Source organism: Salvelinus sp. IW2-2015, linkage group LG5 (genome assembly GCF_002910315.2).
Source record: "Salvelinus sp. IW2-2015 linkage group LG5, ASM291031v2, whole genome shotgun sequence".
NCBI classification, from domain to species: Eukaryota; Metazoa; Chordata; class Actinopteri; order Salmoniformes; family Salmonidae; genus Salvelinus; species Salvelinus sp. IW2-2015.
This window is the reverse complement of record NC_036844.1, coordinates 31674204-31684193: the sequence shown is the minus strand read 5'-3', so window position 1 is coordinate 31684193 and position 9990 is coordinate 31674204. Positions and strand designations below refer to the sequence as shown.

At 41.4% G+C, this 9990-nt stretch overlaps 1 long non-coding RNA gene and 1 pseudogene across 1 annotated transcript in view; one reads left to right on the top strand and one right to left on the bottom strand.

Moving 5' to 3' along the window:
* LOC139027782 (uncharacterized) overlaps positions 1 to 9990 on the top strand; it is a 663342-nt gene that overhangs the window by 418567 nt on the left and 234785 nt on the right. The gene's annotated exons all lie outside the window — the stretch shown is intronic.
* LOC111963723 (pro-neuregulin-2, membrane-bound isoform-like) overlaps positions 1 to 9990 on the bottom strand; it is a 189230-nt pseudogene that overhangs the window by 29595 nt on the left and 149645 nt on the right.

The window sequence follows — 9990 nt, the reverse complement described above, 5'->3', positions numbered from 1 at the left end:
GAACAAGAGACAGGGAGGAGGTGAAAGGAGAAAGACAGAGAAAGAAAGAAGCAGAAGAAAACTGAATTAGAACCACAGCAACACCAGGGACAGTAGAAGCAAAGCGATCCCAACGGTGACACTATTGTGTCGCGCACCTCCCATGGCTTTGGTTGACCTGAGAGGAAGGAGGAGGAGGAAGAGGACCATAGAGGAAACCCAGTGACAACGTGACTCTGTTCTCAGCTGTTGGTGTCATGTGAACATACTTTTGTAAGGATTGGGCATGCGCAACCGCAGCGGCTCAGTCTGCAAACACCGCTGGCCGAAGAATCCATCTGGACATCTGGGGAGGAGGAGAGGGGGACAACATGATATGAAAAACGCAGCAGTGAAGTCTGTACACACGTTACTGGTGAAGGCCTGAAAGAGAGGTTACATTACAATATGCAATACGGTGGTCCAGAAACATTACACTAAAAAGCATCACTAGGTTTTGGCTTACTCAGTAAAGTAATTGGGTTAGAAATGAGTGTCACTCAACAAGGGTGAATGTCTCTTGCTGAATAGAAGGCAGTTGACCATGAGGACCATGAGGACTCAATGATCTCTACCATCCTAGTCTATCTGTATCATCTAACAATCAATAGTGTCATGTGTTCAAACAAATGAACACTGGTAGGAACATGTATGCTCATGAAGGCAACATTTTCCACACCACCAGTTCTTGGCAAACCAACTGTAGCTGCATCCAACGGCGCCTGTTGGTAGATAATCAGGTAACTTGGAAGCATAGAAATGTAAACATTGGGACTGAGGCATAAAGCTGGATCAAACAATAGACCATATAGGATATGGACTCATGGCAACATTAYACAACTTTTGAAGAGCTCAAAACATCTGGATTCTGGAGTGAACCATCACTTAAACAAACTCAGCCTTTGCATTGGATGGSACTTTATAAAACAGTCAGAGTAAAAATCTAATTAGATCATATCAAATGTTCTTTGTTACATACTGTAACGGCTGTCGTCAGGAGAAGGAGAAGAGGACCAAGGTGCAGCGTGGTAAGTGTCCATATTACTTTTAATAAATACGAAACACTTGAACAAAACGACAAACGAACAGTTCTGCAAGGTGCAATACACAAAACAGAAAACAACTACCCACAAACACAGGTGGGAACAGGCTACCTAAGTATGGTTCTCAATCAGAGACAACGATCGACAGCTGCCTCTGTTTGGGAACCATACCAGGCCAAACACATAGAAATACAAAACATAGAACAACATAGAACACCAGACATAGAATGCCCACCCCAAACTGACGCCCTGACCAACCAAAATAGAGACATAAAAAAGATCTCCAAGGTCAGGGCGTGACACATACACGTGTTTAGCAGATGTTATTGCGGGTGAAGTGAAAAGCTAGTGTTTCTAGCTCCAACAGCGCAGTAATATCTAACAAGTAATATCTAACAATACACACAATCTAAAGTAAAGAAAATAAATTAAGAATATATAAATATTTGGACGAGTAATGTCAGCGCGGCATTAATTAAGCTACAGCAGAATAGGATAGAATACAGTACATACATATGACATGGGCAATGCAAAATATGTAAACATTATTAAAGTGACTAGTGTTCCATTATTAAAGTGGCCAGTGATTTCAAGTCTATGTATATAGGGCAGCAGCCTCTATTGTACTAGTGATGGCTATTTAACAGTCTGATGGCCTTGAAATAGAAGCTGTTTTTCAGTCTCTCAGTCCCAGCTTTGATGCASCTGTACTGACCTCGCCTTCTGAATGATAGTGGGGTAAACAGGCAGTGGTGATCTTGATGATCTTTTTGGCCTTCCTGTGACATCGGGTGCTGTAGGTGTCCTGGAGGGCAGGTAGCTTGCCCCCGGTGATGCGTTTTGTAGACCACACCATCCTCTGGAGAGCCCTGCGGTTGCGGGCGGTGCAATGCCGTACCAGGTGGTAATACAGCCCGACAGGATGCTCTCAATTGTGCGTCTGTAAAAGTTTGTGAGGCTTTAAGGTGCCAAGCCAAATTTCTTCAGCCTCCTGAGGTTGTGTGGGTGGACCATTTCAATTTGTCAGTGATGTGTACGCCGAGGAACTTGAAGCGTCCATCTTTTTCCCTGCGGTCCCGTCAAAGTGGATAGGGGGGTGTTCCCTCTGCTGTTTCCTGAAGTCCATCCTTGTGGGGCCCCAGTGTTGAGGATCAGTGAAGTGGAGGTGTTGTTTCCTACCTTCACCACCTGGGGGRGGCCCGTCAGGAAGTCCAGGGCGGGGTTCAGACCCAGGYCCTCGAGCTTAATGATGAGCTTGGAGGGTACTATGGTGTTGAATGCTGAGCTATAGTCAATGAACAGCATTCTTACATAGGTATTCCTCTTGTCCAGATGGAATAGGGCAGTTTGCAGGTCTACTCTACGGAATCCGGTAAGATAGAGGTGTTATAATCCTTGACTAGTCTCTCAAAGTACTTGATGACAGAAGTGAGTGCTACYGGGCAGGAACAACGGTGTACATCTTGAAGCATGTGGGGACAACAGACTGGGATAGGGAGAGARTGAATATATCCGTAAACACTCCAGCCAGCTGGTCTGCGCATGCTCTGAGGACACGGCTAAYGATGCCGTCTGGGCTGGCAATTTTGTGAGGGTTAACACGCTTAAATGTCTTACTCACGTCGGCCACGGAGAAGGAGAGCACACAGTCCTTGGAAACGGGCCGCATCGGTGGCACTGTGTAATCATCAAAGCGGGCGGTGAAGGTGTTTAGCTTGTCCGGAAGCAAGACGTCAGTGTCCGCGACGTGGCTTGTTTTCCCTTTGTAGTCCGTGACTGTCTGTAGACAAGGCTGGCAGACTTAGTAGGAGGGTAAACTGTTCAAAATACAAAAACATTCCCTTTTTTTCCCAGTCTGTCTCTTCCTCTCCCTCTCTCCTAATTACCCCAATTTTGCAGATATTAGGCCGCCCGTCCCCACCTCCCCATCTGTGCTGCAAACAAGTTATAACTGACAGGTACACCAGTGAGAAAGGCAGAGGTCATGGAATAATGTTCCCCTGATCGAGAGTGCCAGAGGGGTGGGCCTACYTGTGTGCTCAAGTGCCAACCCACAGGGATTAAACAACCCCCCTCTAATCACACAAACCCCCTCTCTTTCTAACCTCTTGGCCTCTTCCTTCTTCACATGGGGTTGCAAATAGCCCTCCATCATTTGACTTGGGTCCTGTATAGAAGAGTACTCAGTCTGTTACATATTTTGAACCTTTATTATTCTGGTAATAAAAAGCAGTAGGCCCCTGCCTGTYCACTTCATCTTATAGCAACCACATATCATTTTGGCCATGATGTTCTGGGAGACTCTTTATTGCACTTTTATGTCTCTCTCTGTGCCCATGTCTTTGTTCCCTGCCCTTTCTACATGTCTGGTGGAGAGGAGTGCATTTAATATGGTGAAGACAGTTGATGCCCAGTTACAGTGTCACGCCTCTTTCATGTTGGCAAAGCTCTGTTGAGTTTGCTCTTGAACCACTACAACCATATTTATAATAATAACAATAATAATAATCATTGATTCAACTTTTATAGTGCTGTACATAAAGAACATTTCAAAGTGCTGTAAAGCGACAAAAACAAAAAACAAGCAATTTAAAAACAACATAATTATTCATCATGAGTAGATCGACAGTCAAGAGACTAAAGGTTGAGAATGTTCATGGCTTGATTGAGGTCAGCAGAGGGAGGAGGTGTTCAAAGAGAAGAGCCGGAAGCAGGGAGGCGGGAGGCAGCGCGTTGTCATCATGGTGTCTTGACCAGCCACACTATCTGTGGCTTTGTAGTAGGACTCAGTCAGATGAAGTGAGAGTTCCGTACTAGCCACTGGACTAGAAGCTAGCTAGCTACTCTTCACTACTACCAAAGTTCAACTCACACCCGGTGATGCTACGGCCGTCACGAGGCTCCAGAAAGCACACTACATACAACACCAATAGTAATTCAGGAGTAGCCTCATAACTTAGTCCTCTATATAGCCATGGTCAMCTGTCATTTTGGTACACCTCTGTATACGGGCTTCTCTCCATCCTCAACGACCAGACAGATATTTATGGGGATGCCTGTCCACTTAATCAAATACACTGCTGCAGCCCCTTCTCCCAATCATTCTATTCTTCTTCTTCTTGTGTCTCCTTAGCCCCCTCTCCCTGTCTCTCAATGAATCAGATTGTGGTGTTCATTGAGGCGGTGCCACATCCACACTCTTCACAAGCCTACACAGAGGTTCATTTCCACACTCTCTCTCCACCAAACAGGACCGTTAATCCACCAGAGAGTCATTCACACATCTCTCTCCACCAACAGACCGGTTAATCCACCAGAGGTTAATTCCACACTCTCTCTCCACCAACAGGACCGTTAATCCACCAGAGGTTCATTCCCACTCTCTCTCACCAACAGGACCGTTAATCCCCACACAGAGTTCATTCCCACTCTCTCTCCACCAACAGACGTTAAATCCACCAGAGGTCATTCCACACTCTCTCTCCACCACAGGACCGTTAAATCCACCAGAGGTCATCCCACACTAACTCTCTCCACCAACAGGACCGTTAATCCACCAGAGGTCATTCCACCACTCTCTCTCCACCAACAGGACCGTTAATCACCAGAGGTCATTTCCACACTCTCCTCTCCACCAACAGGACCGTTAATCCACCAGAGGTCATTCCACACTCTCTCTCCACCAACAGGACCGTTAATCCACAGAGTTATTACCACACTCTCTCATCCACCAACAGGACCGTTAATCCACCAGAGGGTCATTCCACACTCCTCTCCACCACAGGACCTGTTAATCCACCAGAGGTCATCCAACTCTCTCATCCAACAGGACCGTTAATCCACCAGAGGTTCATTTCCACACTCTCTCTCCCACCAACAAGGGGGAAACCCGGGGTTTAAACATCCCCCCAAACCCAAGAAGGGTTTTTTTTTTTTCATTTTTTCCCCCCCCCCCCCCCGCCAACCCAACTTCCTTTTCTCTCCACAACAGGACCTTTAATCCACAGAGTCAGTCCCACACCTCTCTCTCCACCAACAACCGTTAATCCACAACAGAGGTCATTCCCACACTCTCTCTCGCACCACGACTGTAAATCAAGACGTCATCACACTTCCAACGACTTTAAATCCCAGAGCGTCATTCCCACACTCTCTCCTCCACCAAACAGGACCCGTTATCCACCAGAGTCATCCACACTCTCTCTCCACAACAGGACTTTAATCACCAGAGGTCATTCCACACTCTCTCCCACCAACAGGACCGTTAATCCCACCAGAGTCATTCCACACTCTCTCCTCCGACCAACAAGGACCGTTAACTACCAGAGGTTATTCCACACTCTCTCTCCACCAACAGGACCGTTAATTACCAGGGTTATTCCCACTCTCTCTCCACCAAAGACGTTAATCCACCAGAAGGTTATTCCACACTCTCTCTCCACCAACAGGACCGTTAATCCACCAGAGGTATTCCACACTCTCTCTCCACCAACAGGACCGTTATCCACCAGAGTTTCCACACCTCTCTTCCACCACACAGGACCGTTAATCCACCAGAGTCATCCCACACTCTCTCTCCACCAACAGGACGTAATCCACCAGAGGTCATTTCCACACTCTCTCTCCACCAACAGACCTGTTAATCCAACCAGAGGTCATCCCACACTCTCTTCTCCACCAACAGGACCGTTAATCACCAAGGTGTATTCCACACTCTCTCTCCACCAACAGGACCGTTAATCCACCAGAGGTCATTTCCACACTCTCTCTCCACCAACAGGACCAGTTAATCCACCAGAGGTCATTCCACACTCTCTCTCCAACAACAGGACCGTTAATCCACCAGAGTCATTTCCTGGTGATTTATGAGATTTCTAAAATGTCTCCCAGAAGTATTATGATATTCCATCATGTCTAATGAGTCATACTGAGTGATATGTTAAAATGAGGATCACACAATAATAGGGAAAGACTGCTGGAGAAACGACTAAGACCAATGCACTGTCACTGTAAAATCTACAAATGTTGAAATCTGTCCTCATAAAGGAAACGGTGTACGAATCAAGCACATATTGAAAGAAATCTATATCGGTTTGAGGTTTTTAAACAGGATTAAATATCTTCTTTCAACATAAACCAAGCACACAGCACATAGCGCACAAGCATTTCAGCAAAACAAACCCATTAGACTAAAGACACAGTAATGACCCCAAAGGCAATTAGCAGTCAGATATCTGATGGATGTTCTTCTTCCTTCATGAAGAATATTGGCCTGATGAGTCTTACATGTACCTCCGACCTACAGTACAGACTGTACTTGATCCAGGCTCATATCATTCACTGTTCCTGTCTGTTTTCTTGTCCCCGACTTGCAGGAATCTTTATCGAGCAGACATTGCTAATGTGGCTGATACTGTGTAACATGTCATGCCATGAACTACAGTGCTACTGGATTACCTTCAGGGTCATTTGTTAAACTTTTCCTTCCACTCTAAAGAACTATATATTTCAAAGTGAAGGAGCCGGGCATTCAAATAGGGCCAGCTGTCGGCCAGACTTGTTCAGCCGATGAGTAATACCGGCTGAAGTCTGGCCTATATTGAATGAGATGGCTTTGGGGCAACAATTCCCTGCAGGCCTCCACTGCATTATCCAACTTTTCTGGACCCGTGCCTCGACCGTGAGTGAATTAGCTGCAGCAATTGAGTTATTGCTCCCTCCAATTTGTACACCGCTTATTGAATGGCTGTTGCAGCCATGTCCTCACTGCTTGCTGAGCAGTGTTGCTGGGGCCAGCAGAACACACACAATGGCTGGCCAGTGGACCTGCACACTATTCTTCATCGTCYACCAACATGGAAGCACATGATATTTAACTTATGGACCAAAGCACACTATGATAGGATGTGATACTGAAACTGTAGAGATGTCAAACACAACAGCGCGCCACTCGATCTCCAGCACAGACTGTCATATTGATGCAAACTCTCACTATAGGGGATTGCATCATAAACATTTACATAATTTGAGCTTGCTGCAAGGACTTGTCTTTTGCAAGTAAAACACCCAGAATACAAAACCCATATACTTTACGCACATTCTTGCATATGCTGTTATAGTACAGCTTCATAAGGCTGTTATAGTACAGCTTCATAATGTTGTTATAGTACAGCTTCGTAATGTTGTTATAGTACAGCTTCATAATGTTGTTATAGTACAGCTTCGTAATGTTGTTATAGTACAGCATCATAATGTTGTTATAGTACAGCATCATAATGATGTTATAGTACAGCTTCATATAGTTGTTTATCAGTACAGCTTTCATAATGATGTTATAGTACAGCTTCATAATGTTGTATAGTACAGCTTCATATAGTTGTCTAATGATGTACAGCTTCATAAATGTTGTTATAGTAGCAGCTTCATAATGTTGTATAAGTACAGCTTCATAATGTTGTTATAGTACAGCTTCATAATGTTGTTTAATACAGCTTATAATGTTGTTATAGAACAGCTTCATAATGTTGTTATAGTACAGCATTTGTAAATTGTTATAGTACAGCTTCATAATGTTTGTTGTAGTACACTGTCATAAATGATGTTATAGTACAGCTTCTATATGCTGTTATAGTACAGCTTCAATAATGTTTTATAGTAAACGCTTATAATGTTTGTTATTACAGCTTCTATAAGGCTGTTATAGTACAGCTTCATAATGTTGTGTAAGTACAGATTTATGTTTGTTAAGTACAGCTTCATAATGTTTGTTATAGTACAGCTTTGTAATGTTGTTATAGTACAGCTTCGTAATGTTTTGTATGTACAGCTTCAATAAGTGTTTATACGTACAGTCTTCATAATGTTGTTATAGTACAGCTTCATAATGGTTTATCGTTAGTACAGCTTCAAATGTTGTTATAGTACAGCTTCGTAATGTGGTTATAGTACAGCTTCATAATGATGTTGTAGTACAGCTTCATAATGTTGTTATAGTACAGGCTCATAATGTTGTTATAGTACAGCTTCATAATGTTTGTTGTAGTACAGCTTCATAATGTGTTTATAGTACGCTTCATAAGGCTGTTATAGTACAGCTTCATAATGTTTGTTATAATACAGCTTCATAATGTTGTTATAGTAGCGCTTCAATAATAATGTTATAGCACAGCTTCATGATGTTGTTTGTAAGTATGATGTATGACAGCTTTTGTTAACAGTCAATGTTGTTATAGTACAGCTTTCAATAAATGTTGTTATATACAGCTTCATAATGTTGTTATAGTACAGCTTCATAAAGTTGTTATAGTACAAGCTTCCCGTTAATTGGGGTTTTTTGTTATAGTACAGCTTCGTAATGTTGTTATAGGTACAGCTTCATATGTTGTTATAGTACAGCTTCATAATGCTGTTATAGTACAAGCATCATAATGTTGTTATAGTACAGCTTCATAATGATGTTATAGTACAGCTTCATAATGATGTTATAGTACAGCTTCATAATGTTGTTATAGTAACAGCTTCATAATGTTGTTAAAGTACAGCTTCATAATGATGTTATAGTACAGCTTCATAAGGCTGTTATAGTACAGCTTCATAATGTTGTTAGTACAGCTCATAATGTTTGTTATAGTACAGCTTCAAATGTGTTATAGTACGTTATAATGTTTATAGTACAGCTTCATAATGATGTTATAGTACAGCATCATAATGATGTTATAGTACAGCTTCATAATGTTGTTATAGTACAGCTTCATAATGATGTTATAGTAAGCATCATAATGTGTTATAGTACAGCTCATAATGATGTTATAGTACAGCTTCATAATGATGTTATAGTACAGCTTCATAATGTGTTATATGTAACAGCTTCATAATGATGTTATAGTACAGCTTCATAATGATGTTATATGTACAGCTTCATAATGTTGTTATAGTACACGCTTCATAATGTTTGTTATAGTACAGCATTCAATAAATGTTGTTATAGTACAGCTCATAATGTTGTTATAGTAAAGCTTCATAATGATGTTATAGTAAGCTTATAATGTTGTTATATTGTACAGCTTTCATAGATGTTGTAGTACAGCTTCATAATGATGTTATAGTACATGCATCATAATGTTGTATAGTACAGCCATCATAATGTTGTTATAGTAACAGCTTCATAATGTTGTTATAGTTACAGCTACATAATTGTTTGTTATAGCGTACAGCTTCTAATGTTTTATAGTACAAGCATCATAATGTTGTTTATAGTACAGCATCATAATGTTGTTATAGTACAGCTTTAAAATGTTGTTATAGTACAGCTTCATAATGTTTATAGTACAGCTTCATAATGTATGTTATAGTACAGCTTCATAATGATGTTTATAGTACAGCTTCATAATGATGTTATAGTACAAGCATCATAATGATGTTATAGTACAGCTTCATAATGGATGTTATAGTACAGCTTCATAATGATGTTTATAGTACAGCTTCATAATGATGTTATAGTACAGACATCATAATGATGTTATAGTACAGCTTCATAATGATGTTATAGTACAGCTTCATAATGATTTATAGTACAGCTTCATAATGATGTTATAGTACAGCATCATAATGTGTTATAGTAAAGCTTCATAATGATGTTATTAGTACAGCATCATAATGTTGTTATAGTACAGCTTTAAAATGTTGTTTATAGTACAGCTCATAAGTGCTGTTATAGTACAGCTTCATAATGATTGTTATAGTACAGCTTCGTAATGTTGTTATAGTACAGGCTTCATAATGTTTGTTTATAGTACAGCTTCATAATGTTGTTATAGTACAGCTTCAATAATGAATGTTATAGTAACAGCTTATAGCTGTTATAGTACAGCTTCAATAATGTGTTATAGTACAGCTTCATAATGTTGTTATATATGGGAAGAGGATCGTA